The following is a 12,912-nucleotide window of genomic DNA, read 5'->3' on the forward strand; positions in this document are numbered from 1 at the left end:
ACAAAAGATTAATTAAAGGGAGTAAAACTACTATTGACAAACATTGATTATATGCACTCTGAAAGACTTTGAAGCTGAGTCAGATGCTTTCTGCTAGCCTCCAATCTTCTCTTTTGAATTTCATTGCATAAGGTTTTACTTTATAATTATTTTTCTCAAAAGCTCTTCGATAAAGCAAAATATAGATCATATTTGGGTGATATCATGTCCTGTATGTTCTATGAAGTTGTGCCCTTGTGCATCATTTTAAATATATATTTGCAGCAGTTACATCATTTTTTGGTAAAATTTAATCTGCTATGTGGAAAACTGTTTATTTTTTAATCCAAGTTCTCAGATCTGTAGGCTGAATTTATCACATCATGAAAGTTTCTAATATAGTGTACCATGCATATGTTACCTTGTGCACATATTTATCGCAAATCTTCCATAGGTTAAAATTGAGTTTTATGCATGAAAATCTAAGTGAAATATTCTTGAAGTGTGCTCAATAATCTTGTTAGTTTCCTTAATATACAACATGTTTTGGGTCTTTTACAGATATGCAATCTGGAGCAATTGCTCTTGATTACAATTTGAAAGATAGTATGATCAAGATTCACAGTATTAATGATGCATATATGCTTTTGGGTGTATCCTTATAGTGTATAGTATAGCCATTATAGTGTTTGGGATCTAGCAAGAGATCTACTGTGCATTTTTCAGTCATGGGAACTAAATAAAACTAGACAGAACAATCAATGCCAGAGATGTGGATATTGTTGAACTTTTTATTTTATTTTTGAAAAGTGCAACAAAGAAGATTTTTGAGCAATATGGTCATTTTATTGTATGTTTCATTAAGCTGATAATTTTCCAATTTTTTTCTTCCATTTTATTTTAAAGATCATGATTATTAATATATACATTACTTATTAGGATAATGCTAAGTATTTTTCTCTTATTACTTTAAACAGTAAAATATTTTAAAGTCCCCTAAAAAAGTCAATTTTGAGATCTGGGTAGAACCACATCATAATATTTCATATATTAGAATACTGTTTTTTCAATTTTGGCAACTTTAAGATGTGTGGATTCCTAGAATACTAGCTAGCAATTCTGAGAGTTGAAGCCCACACGTCATAAAGCTGCCAGAATACTACCTTAAAAAATGTATTACAGCAGTTCCTACAGAAACTTTGAGATCTGACAAACAAAATAACAAAGATCTTTTCAAAAATATGTACTATTGTGTTTTGTAAGATTATTTTCATGATTATAGTTTTGCATGAGGCTGTTGTCAAACTTTGCTACATCTACAGTCATTGTCATCATGAAATTATAAATGAACATGGTATATTTACAAATGCCATTGAATAGATGACCAAAATACTAGATAAAATTATGATGGTAATTCATCTTCATTAACATATTATCATCCCAGTAATTTGAGATTGCAACTATTCCAGTATGGTGCAAACATTTTAAATGTCACCTTATAGGAAAGATAAATAGCACAAAAAGTTAATAAATAAATAAAACAAAAATAAATAAATAAATAATCTTCAAATACAGCATCCAATGTTGGTCCCCACAACATAAAAAAAATGTTGAGACTCTAGAAAGAGTGCAGAGAAGAGCAACAAAATGATTGGGGGAGGAGGGGGGGCTAGAGGCTAAAACATATAAAGAAGAGTATATTTTGGAATTGGGTATGTCTAGTTTCATGAAAAGAAGGACTAGGGTGACGTGACATGATAACAGTGTTCTGATATCCCAGGGGTTGCTATAAAGAAGCAGGAAAAGCTATTCTCCCAAGCACCTGAATGCAGGACAAGAAGAAATAGATGGAAACTAATCAAGGAGAGAAGCAACCTAGAACTAAGGAGAAATTTTCTGACAGTTAGAACAATTAATCAGTGGAACAGCTTGTCTCCAGAAGTTGTGAATGTTCCAACACTGGAAGTTTTTAAGAAGAGATTGGACTACCGTTTGCCTAAAATGGTATAAGGTTTCTTGAGCAGTGGGACAGCAGGTTTCCTGAGCAAAGGATTTCCTGAACAGGGGATTGGACTAGATTAGAAGACTCTAAGGTCCCTTCCAACTCTGGTATTCTTCTTCATCATCATCAGTCTTGTTCTGTACAGTCATTAACATACTCGTAAATGCCACGCGGCGATTGGTCAAGATGCGCGGCGATCTGATTGGCCGAGCGAGCCGCACTGATTGGCCCGCTGCGAATCTCCCGCAATTGGTGGAAACTAATCGTGGGAGATTCAAAGCATTGTCATTGGCCGCGGCCGCCGCGGCCAAAGAATAAAAGCCGCCGCTTTTCCCTTTTCGAGCCGAGCCGATCTCGGAGACCTAATACCTAATAAATGATCTGAACCAAGTCACTGGCTCCGAGTCTCATTCCTTGCGACGGACACGACACTGTCGACGAGGATGGGATACCAAAACTGATCCCCCTCATACATGTGTCCAGAGGAAGCGAGACCGACGAGATGGCCAGCATCGTACCGCCCGCACCTTTTAACCCAGCTACTGAGGATTGGGAATCGTACACCGACCGATTCCTGATGTTCCTCGAAAGTAGCAATCTAAAGGATGCAAACGGGCAGAAGGAAAGAGCGGTCTTCCTCACGCATTGCGGGCCCGCAGTGTTTAAAATGGCAAAAGCCCTCGCGAAACCAGAGGACGTGAAAACAATGGACTGGGCCGATCTCGAACCATTGCTCCGAAACCACTATGCTCCCGACGTGCCCACCCTCATCCGGCGGCACGACTTCTACCGACGAGACCAGCGAGCGGGCGAGAGCATCAGTGATTTCGTGGCCGATCTGCGGAACCTCGGAGGCATGTGTGGCTTCACGGACATAGATGAGGCACTCCGAGACCGCGTCGTCCTGGGGCTCAGAGATCCGGTCCTCCAGAGCCGATTGATGGCCAAAGGTGACATCGCCCTTGCCGACGTTCTCGAAGACGCCACCGCAGCCGAGGCAACCCGGAAGTCAGCGGCCCGAATGCGGAGACCCGACACCGGGGACCGAAACGCGACCACCAAGGCAGGCACGGCAACCGAGACGCGTTCCGAAGCAAGCCGCCGAGAGACCACTACACACCACGGCGACCTCGACTCCGCCTCCGACACCACCGATGGAGAAGAGGACGTGCACCGACTCCAGATGGACCGAGATCGATGCGATCGACGGGGTCATAAGTCGAAACAACCGTGCACCGGGTACGGAGGCGACCACCCTCGATCGGAGTGCCGGTTCTTTGATGCAATATGCCGGCACTGCGACAAGAGAGGCCACATCGCCCGAGTCTGCCGACTCAAAAAGAACTACAGTCCACGGCGGCAGGACGACTACAACTGGAGACAAGATGGCACCCCCCCTGGCCCAGGGACCGCCAAGCCGAAAGCCGAGGGAGCCAAGAGGGACGGGGCCGACGAGATGGCGGGAACTGACGGAGAGAGGAAACCCACCAGATGGTCGTCACTCCTCCAACACAGACGCCCGGAAAGTATATGTGGAGGTGGGCATCGAGGGCAAGCCATGCAAAATGGAAGTGGACTCCGGGTCCTACCTCTCCATGGTTGCATGGCGGGAAATCAAGCGCCTGGTGCCTGCCATCCGCAGAGGAGGGCTGGAAAGCCAAAGCCTGATCCTCAAGGACTACCAAGGGAATCGCATACCGGTAGTCGGGACAGGCAAATTCGAGGTAACCTTCAAGGGGCGTACAGCAAGGCTTCCCCTGACGATCGTGGACCGAGACCGCCCTAGCCTTTTGGGACTTCAGTGGTTCGCGCCACTCGGAATCGAGGTGATGGGAATTGACCACATCGGGGAGGCCGACTGGGGGGAACAACTCGCGAGGGACTTCCAGGAAGTGTTCAACGGCACCCTAGGCAAGTACCGAGGGCCCCCTATTTCATTCAGCCTAGACCCCAGCGTTCCCCCCATTCGTTTAAAACCGTGGCGAGTACCATTCGCACTCCGGCCAAAGATTGATGAGCAAATAGACAAGCTCATCAGACAAGGGGTCCTCGAGCCAATCGACCACGCCTGGTGGGAGACCCCCATAATCACCCCCGTCAAGCCCGATGGGTCAGTGAGGATCTGTGGGGACTATAAGGCCACCCTCAATTGCGCCTTGCAGCAAAGCGCCTACCCCGTCCCAGTAGTACAGCATCTCCTGCACTCACTGGGGGGAGGCAAGGTCTTTGCGAAGCTCGACCTGGCACAAGCCTATCAGCAGCTACCGGTCGATGCAGAAACGGCCGAGGTACAAACCATAGTCACCCACCGGGGGGCCTTCCGTTGTAAGAGACTCCAGTTTGGAGTCAGCGTGGCCCCAGGAATATTCCAGAGCCTCATGGAGAGACTCCTACAAGGAATCAAGGGGGTGGTGCCCTACTTCGACGACGTACTGGTGTCAGCAACCAACCAAAAAGAACTAGAGGGTCGCCTGAGGGAGGTCCTAACGAAATTCAAAAATGCGGGGCTGAAGGTTAAAAAAGAAAAATGCCAATTACACACCAAAAGGGTCGAGTTCCTGGGGTACCTCCTAGATCGGCACGGAATTCACCCAACCGAGGAAAAAATCAGAGCAATCAAGGAAGCCCCCAGACCGAAGAATAGAACGGAGCTACAGGCATTTCTAGGACTGCTTAATTTTTACAACGTTTTCCTGCCCCAGAAGGCAACCGCGGCGGAGCCTTTGCATAGGCTCCTGGACAAGGCGGCTTTGTGAACTTGGGGGAAACACGAGGAAGCCGCCTTCAACAAAACCAAGGACCTGCTCACCTCGGATGCCGTTCTCATCCAATACAACGAGACCCTACCGCTAGCTGTCACATGCGACGCATCACCTTTTGGCGTCAGCACCGTCCTCAGCCACACTCTCCCCGACGGGAAAGAAGCACCCATCGCCTTCTTCTCGCGAACCCTCACCAAACCAGAAAGGAACTACAGCCAGCTGGACAAAGAGGCCCTGGCCATCGTAGCGGCCATAAAAAAGTTCCACGAGTACATCTACGGCCGGAACTTCACCATCGTTACCGACCACAAGCCGTTGCTAGGAATCTTGGCAGGGAACAGGGCCACCCCGAACATTCTATCCCCTAGAATGGCAAGGTGGTCCGAATTCCTTGCTGCCTACAGCTACCGGCTCACACACCGACCCGGTAAGACAATTACCCACGCAGACGCCCTGAGTCGCACGCCGCTGCCAGACTTCGACACCGACCCAGCACCCACGACGACCACCCTCAGCATAGAGACTCTACCCAATCTACCCATAACCGCGTCAGACATTGCCCGGGAAACTAATAAAGACAAACGTCTGGCGCGGGTATTGCATTGGGTAGAGAAGGGGTGGCCCGAAAAAGACGACGACGAAACTTTCAGAACATTCCGGAACCGACAAACAGAACTGTCATTACAAAAAGGTTGCTTACTTTGGGGGGACCGGGTTGTTATTCCGGAAAAATTACAGGGAAAGGTTTTAGAACTGTTGCATGAGGGGCACCCAGGCATCGTTAGGACAAAGGCCTTGGCCAGAAGTTACGCCTGGTGGCCAGGGATGGACAAACGGATCGAGGCCTGGGTGGCAGCGTGCAACAGATGCCAGGAAACCAGGCCCAGCCCCCCCCGCCGCCCCAATCCTGGAATGGGAAACCCCTAGGGGACCATGGTCCAGGATCCACATAGATTTTGCCAGACCAACAAAAGGCCACACCTTCCTCATCATGGTAGACGCTTACTCCAACTGGTTGGAGGTAAGCAACATGAGAACTACCACCACGGAGGCCATTACCAAAGAACTCAGCAAGCTGTTCGCAACCCACGGCCTCCCAGACGTCCTCGTATCCGACAACGGGCCCCAATTTACCTCGCTGGAATTTGAAAAATTCCTAGCGGAACGGGGGATACGACACGCACTAACAGCGCTAGCACATCCGGCGGCGAACGGGAGGGCAGAACGGATGGTTCAATTTACAAAAAAAGCAATCCAGAAAATAGAAAACGGGGAAATCCAAGAAAAAATAAATAAAATGCTCTTAATACAACACATAACCCCGAACACAACGAGTAACAAAAGCCCGGCAGAACTATTAATGGGGAGGAAATTAAGGTCCCCATTAGACAGACTGCACCCCACATACAACCCAGAAAACCTCCCGAACTCCTCAAGCAAAGAACGAACTTTTAAACCAGGCGACACAGTATACGCAAGGAACCTTACGTAAGGGGACCCACTTTGGATACCCACTTTGGATTCCAGCAACCATAACACAAGTGACAGGTCCCCGCTCGTACCGTTTACAGACAACCGACGGACGAGCATGGAAACGACACATCGACCAATTAAGGTCAAGAACAACCACGGGAAACACAACCGACACGCAAACAGACACAAACACATTCCCAGAAAAAGAAGGGGACCCCCCCCCAACACAAACCAAGAGGGGAGGGAAGACCCCAAGAACCAAACCACACCAGAAAGAAACCAGGAATACTCACCTACAAGCAGCCAGCTCGAAGCCTCACCAGGAAGAAACAGTCAGGCCAGCTCTACCAGCCCAGAAAGACCAGGCGGGAGCGACGACTACCGCAGCTCAACCAGCCCGGGTAGACCGGGAGGGAGCTGCGACGAAAGGCCCGGCTCACCCTTCCAGGCGGTTCCATCAACGGGGCAGAGAGCAACACAGAACCCGACCGAACCGGCCGGGAGCCAAGCACCAACTAACCTGCGCAGGTCAAGTAGGCAAGTACGCAGCCCCGCCTACTTACGGGACTACGTTACGTAGGACCATACCAAGAGGGGAGGGGTGTTCTGTACAGTCATTAACATACTCGTAAACGCCGCGCGGCGATTGGTCAAGACGCGCGGCGATCTGATTGGCCGAGCGAGCCGCACTGATTGGCCCGCTGCGAATCTCCCGCGATTGGTGGAAACTAATCGCGGGAGATTCAAAGCGTTGTCATTGGCCGCGGCCACCGCGGCCAATGAATAAAAGCCGCCGCTTTTCCCTTTTCGAGCCGAGCCGATCTCGGAGACCTAATACCTAATAAATGAGCTGAACCAAGTCACTGGCTCCGAGTCTCATTCCTTGCGACGGACACGACAAGTCTGGGAGAAAAAAAAAGGCTTTGGATTAAAACTCATAACTTCCCTCATCACTTATCTTTCTTAGGAGCTCAAGGGAGTTCAGTTCAACAACACCTGTAGAAATATTGTAATGAAATTGCTGATTTTCTGATCTTAACCCAGATACAGTGGGAGCCTGGAATGTCATTGGATGATTGGTTTCTGTTCTGAGCCCAATTTGCCGCCAGAGATCATTGTTTTGGGGGGGGAAAAAACTAGAGGAAGGACTACCATGTATTCCACATTAAACTCCTAAAGAAGATGAAATATAAACCTGCCATAAAAATGAAACTTTGTCCCTCCCTTTCATATAGAAGTTGACAATAACAAACCACTTTTACACATTTCCAAAGAAAACTACATGGACATTTCTATATAGTCACCAGAAGTTGAATTCAAGGGATTTATAGCTTTACATAAAATATATTATCAGTGGCTAGTATGGCTAACCAATAGAATTTGGCTTTTAGTAACTGATTCTCCTCACTCTTTAGGTCTTTTAGATCCACTCTGTCCATCAACATTCTGTAGAAATGTATATTTCTTTTATTTAGCAAAATAAAGAAACAGATTAATGAAATAGAATGGATTTATTGCACATGATGTGTATGTGATAAATATACATCAGCAACTTTATTTTCAATTGATAGTGCACCCCTGACTATCAGGTATTTGAAAGAAAAAGTGTTTTTAAGTTCCTAACACCTAATTGGATGGTGTTCTCCTGTTGGCATCACTTGAGCCCTTATCATTAAGAATTCACCATGTCAGTATAAATGAACCTAGTTAATCTTTTCAAAAATGATGCAGGATCAGGCCTCCAGTTCACAACACTTACCTTCAAAGAATTGTTCAGTCCTATAGAATTAGATGTCAAGGAAAGAACTAAGAGGAACATCAATAAAAAAAGAAACTGTGAGGAAATGCAATGTAGCACAGATCATGATGAATTAAACAACATCCTCTAAATCTTCACACAGTAATTGATTTGCTCATTTGTACTTTTTTCCTATTCTTTAATCTTTCAGCAGGGCTTCACTCTTCCCTTCTTGCTTTTTAAATATTCTGTGTTCATCTGTTGTCTACAATATTGTTTCTGATCTCTCCTACTTTATCAGACATTTGTACACAGAGAGTAGTCTGCATAGGCTGGACTTTTATAATGACTAAAAAGGTAGAAAAAAATAATCACCTAGACTGAACAATTCACATCCATCTAAGTGTCTCTTTGATTTATTAAGCACCTCTGCATAAACTGTTCCTTCCTGAATACCTGAATGAAAGGATGGTTAGAGTGTGTTTAAGATCTATTAATTCAGCCAAAAAAGGAGAATTGCATCATAGGAGATGTCAAATGTTCACGCTGAACTAAAAAGTTATGTTAAGCATATTGTTTTGATATATTGTCTATTGGATGAGAGGATATGTGCATCTATTTTACATTAAACTAATACAGATGCAGACAATTATCTGGAGCCAAACATTACCCACAAGAAATTATACTGTATGAAGAAATAATCACCACTAACCTTGGCTGTATAAACCTTTCACTTTTCTGGTGGTTAAAATTCAGGGAATGTTGGGGATTTATAATGGAATTACTATAATTAAAGAGTTATTTTACATTTATATTTAGCCAGGAAAAATAGAATAGAAAAGAATAACAGAGTTGGAAGGGATCTTGGAGGTCTTCTAGCCCATCCCCCTGCTTATATAGGAAACCTTACACCACTACAGACAAATGGTTATCCATTCTCTTCTTAAAAACTTCAAATGTTGGAGCATTCACAACCTCCCTAGGCAAGTTGTTCCACTGAACAAAACCAAACGTATAAATACAGATTAGGTGGCTCAAAAATGGTATCTGAGAGGGAACTTAGAATCCTAATCAATGATTACTTGAATATGAGCCAGCAGTGTGCAGCAGCAGTCAAAAAAGCTAATACAATCCTGGGTTGTATAAACAGAGGCATAGAATTAAGTTCACATGAAGTATTAGTACCATTTTATAAAACCATAGTAAGAAGACCATATCTGGAATATTGCAACCAATTTTGGTCACCATGCTACAAAAAAGTTGTTGAGACCTTGGAAAATGTTTAGAGAAGAGCAAAGGCCTGGAGACTAAAACATATGAAGAATGGTTGCAGGATTTGGGTTTGTCTAGTCTAAAGAAAAGAAGAATTAGGGGTGACATGATAGCAATATGCCAGTATTTGAGGGCTGCAACAAAGAAGAGTCAAATTATTCTCCAAAACACCAGAGAGCAGGAAAGGAAACAATGGTTGGAAGCTAACCAAAGAGAGAAACAACCTGGAATTAAGACAAACTTCCGAAAAGTGAGGACAATTAACCAGTGGAGCAGCTTACCTCCAGATTTCATGGATGCTCCATCACTGGAGGTTTTAAAGAAGAGTCTAAACAGTAACTTGTCTGAGATGGTATAGGTTCTCCTGCTTGAGCAGGGAGCCAGACTAGAAGACCTCCAAGGTCCCTTCCAGTATTCTATTCTATTCTATTCTATTCTATTCTATTCTATTCTATTCTATTCTATTCTATTCTATTCTATTCTATTCTATTCTATTCTATTCTAATCTAATCTAATCTATTCTAATCTAATCTAATCTAATTCTATTCCATTCCATTCCATTCTATTGTAGTGTCATCAGAGAAGCGTTTACATTGGGGGTCCCCAACCCAGGCCGTGGACTGTTACCAGTCCCATGACCTATTAGAAACCAGGCCATGCAAGTGAGTGAAGCTTCATGTTTACACGCATGGGACCTAGGTAGCATGTCCGTGTTGAAATACTATTTTCTATGGAACCGCTCCCTGATGACCAAAAGATTGGGGACCGCTGATTTACACAACATAAGTTACGTGAAATCAACATGTATTGTTCAGCCAATGACTAAGTTCTTCAAGCAGTTCTGGTTGTCCTTCAGCAAACACAATATTCAAACCAGATTACACATTGATTGCCATGCTATCAAATCTAGATATTTAAAGAATTAGTATTTATGATAGAAGATTCTGTAAATACATTTCCTCACCCTGGAGAATAAAATGTTACTTTTACTTCCCCTCTCCTAAGATATCCAAGAAGATATGGACATGTCCCTCTGTTGACCAAAAAGGATAAAATAGGCCCTTCCATTGTTTTTTTACGTGAAATACTTATTTTCTTCACTGATGTTCTAATTAATCTATAGACAAGGCATTTACAAAAACATTACAATAACAGTTTTCTTTGTAGACTTTATCTTGCAGATAAACCTAGGAAAATGTATAGAAAAAAAACCCCATTATTTCAATGAATCTGAGCATAATTACCTAAGAAAACACCAGACTGGAAAAGTTGTTCCAAGGTGACTATTATTGCCTGCATAATAAAAATACTTAGGATTGTTGCACATTTATAGTTTTCTACAGATGCAAACCATTACTTTCATAGGACTCTTAAATGTTTCTTAAATTGCATTAATTAACAATTTAAAGATGTTCCGTTAGTAGATTTCAAGGTCCAAGATAAGGATGTTGTAGAGTTAGGATTTATTCAATTCCATCAGCTTATCCATGAACAGAGACATGTTGGCAGGCCAGATGTTACACTGCAACAATGCACAAAAAGAAATAATTACTAGAAGGATATTTAGATAAACGTCCAAAGAAAGAATGAACTTTTACTGAAAGTCCTATCTTCAATATACCTTTCTGGAAATGGATTTTTTTTTTTACTTGTACCAAGAGAGATATATCAAAATGGGCCAACTGTCTCTTAAGATTTTCTTTAACAAATCTTTCTCCAACTTGTGATAAATATTTGTGTATGCTTGTTTGGAAAGACTTACAGGCATACATAGCTTATACCTTGTGGCAAGGGAACATTTGATATTTGCTCTTGAATATTAGCAATGCACTTTCTTTTAAAAACCAAATAGCTTGAGGGCTTTAATTCTTGAGGGTGTTCTGCCTGAAAGGAGCCATAAGTGCTCTAAGTAGGATGGTGAAAGATGTGTGAAAAATACAAACTATTTTGTGCACCTCTCAGCCATATGCCTGGTTTTTGTGTGCCCATATAAAAACACATTGCTATTACCAGCCTTTGTCTGCCAGAGGTGGTGCATAAAAATGATCTTTCCAGCAGTACTAGACAGATTACTAAGCTGTGAACAGATAACTCCATACAAATAAGACGAAGAAGAAAAGCTTGGGGGGGAAAAGTAGAAATTGACAATTTCATTCCAGCCCAAAGTAGGAAAGACTTTCTCTCTCCCTCCCCCTCCCTCCCGTTCCTCTATCTCTGATGACCAAGGGGAAAGCTTTGATAAACGGTAGGGCAGCTCCTCAAATCCACAGCTCTGAAGTGGAGGTGGAACACTGCAGGAAATAATGTGAGCACCCCTGCTGTGGAAGTCAAGGGAGACAGGGGAAATAGTTGCGGTAATAAAAAAAAAAGTTAATATTACAAGAGTAAAATGCATTTGAGTATAATTCTGGACTTTAAGTTTGATTTTCCAAATCTTGGTTAAAGAAAAAGAAAATCTGCTGCTGGGTTTTACACATTCAGTTTTTAAAATATTGAATAAATTTTAAAAAAATCTCTTTAACTTACCTCCTGGAAAGGAATGCATAAATAATGTATGAAAATATGTTCCTCATACAAGTGCAAAAAATGTGGAATGCTACTTTAGAAAATATAAGGAAAAATTTTTTAAACTTGTGATTTGTGGGAGGACACGATGAGATGGGCGGCCTCCATCTACTCAAGAGCTTGTTAATGTGATAACCTAGACATCAAAAGCATTTGGTTGACTTTGGTTGTGGGGAAGGGTTTTGCGTTTTCAAAAGCAGGTCTTTTCAAAAGCTAGAGGCCTTTACTTCATGATATATTTTTTAAAAGGTGAAGGAAAAAAATGTTTCTAGCTAAGGGGATATATTCGTCATATGATCAGAAATATCCAGTAAAATTCAAGGAAAATAGATTTACAAGAATCAGTATCAAGCCTCATAATTTTAATGTTTAAGGAATCCTACCCATTTCGTAACTGATTCTGAAATGGTATAAGGACTCCTGCTTGTACGAAGTCCTCCAAGCCGTCCTCCAGTTCTGTTATTCGGTGTCAGATGCTCAAAGAATGGTGTGGGGGTGTAGATATGCAGGTGTTTAGATTAATTCTTCTTGGTGATTAAATACATACATAGATGCAGTGTAAATGAACAGTATGGTGTGTGGAGTCACTTAGGCTATTTCTTAAAAAAATGTCTGGGATTATTCCAGGAAACCATAGGTAACCTGCTCAAAACAGCCTCTGAGGCTGATAAGTTGTTGATATGGGTTACAGAGTGAGGCGGGAGAAAACAGCTGTGTTCTGTCTTGCTTCACCCATACTCAGATACCCTTTTAGAACAAATTTTATAAAGATTGACCACCATCATGATTGATGTCTACTACTGTTCTCACTACATGCATGCAGTGGGAACAAGAGTGAAGACTGTTCTTTGTGGGGGTTTTACTGTTGATCTTTGTAGAAATCTGGCTGCTGGTACTATTCATGAATGAATGAATGAACTTTTTATTATGGTCAAAGTCCAGCAATTTAAAGTAATCTACATGCATTAAAATGTCCAGACAATAAACAGTAAATAATAAAAAAATATGAATAAACATGACTTTGTAGTCATTTCCCTTGCAATCATTGCAATGTTTATGGAATGTTTATTTTCCTTTCTGAAAGAACTTGGCCTAAGTTTGCAGCAAGTCAATGTAACCAT

This window comes from Notechis scutatus, chromosome 4, assembly GCF_049901735.1.
Source record: "Notechis scutatus isolate UNSWTSFEM ecotype Mainland chromosome 4, rNotScu1.2, whole genome shotgun sequence".
Lineage (NCBI taxonomy): Eukaryota > Metazoa > Chordata > Lepidosauria > Squamata > Elapidae > Notechis > Notechis scutatus.